Below are 1050 nucleotides of genomic sequence, written 5' to 3' on the forward strand. Positions count from 1 at the left end.
TTTAAGTGACTAGAAATGCTGCAGGCAGATGCCACGCAAAGCATAGGTCCTTAGTTATGGCTGTAAAGTAACAATTTTCCAGGGCAAGTGGAAAGTGGTGGAGTTTCCAGTGGGGAAGCAACTCTGGTTTTTGAACTACTATGTACCTTTTAAATATAGCTAGCTTATTTAATTTTCATAACCCTGCAAAATAGGTATTATGAGAAAAAATTGGATTTAGAAAAGGCTAACTTGCTCGGTATACAAGAATCCCAAATTTAAAGCAAACCCAGAGATGGGGAGTGGCCGAGCCTTGTTCTCGACTGCCCGACTTGACCCAATGCAATCACTACACCTGAGAACACCGGGGCCCACAGGTAGGAACGCACACACATTTGAGTACAAGTTACGGACCGAAAGCTGATAGGCTGACTCCCAAGTTCCCAGGTCAAAGGACCTAGGACGGGGACACACGCCTGTGAGGATCTGACAATCTCGCCCCACAAGTGAGGGCGACAGGGCACAAGAGCCAATCACTGAAGGGGAGGGCCAAGCAAAGGAGCTGAAGAAGGGCTGTCAGAATGGCGCGGGGGCGGCAGAGCGCCTTGTTCTTTCCTCCCCACTGACAAAAGCCCAACGGCTACCCAGCGTTATTTCAAGGAGCGAAGCTTCAGTCCTCATCGCCTCTCAGGAGCCCAACTTTAACCCTTAGCTAAAAATGCAGACAGGGCTAGGCAGGGAAGGTGTGCGCTGGAGGCAGAAGTGGAAACTCCGTGAACCAAAACGTGTGCCTTCCGGACGGTCCTGAGTTCAGGACGCTTCCAAACAGAAGTTCAAAAGCGGCCGCCGAGCGAGCGTGCAAGACACGCCCGCCACTGAGGGGAGGGGCCTCAGGCCGCCCGAGCCGCGTTTCCTCCCCGCCCGAGCAGAGAGGGAGACGCCCGGGCCTCCGCCCGCCACGTGACCGGCCGTGTTGTGGTTCGGCCCGCGTGGGTGGCGGGAGCGGCGGGAGGGCGGGGGCGGGGGCGGAGGCAGGTCACGTGACGGGGTTTAAATCTCCCGCAGCCGGAG

Source organism: Oryctolagus cuniculus, chromosome 15 (assembly GCF_051225735.1).
Source record: "Oryctolagus cuniculus isolate XC-2025 breed Fujian yellow rabbit chromosome 15, ASM5122573v1, whole genome shotgun sequence".
NCBI classification, from domain to species: Eukaryota; Metazoa; Chordata; class Mammalia; order Lagomorpha; family Leporidae; genus Oryctolagus; species Oryctolagus cuniculus.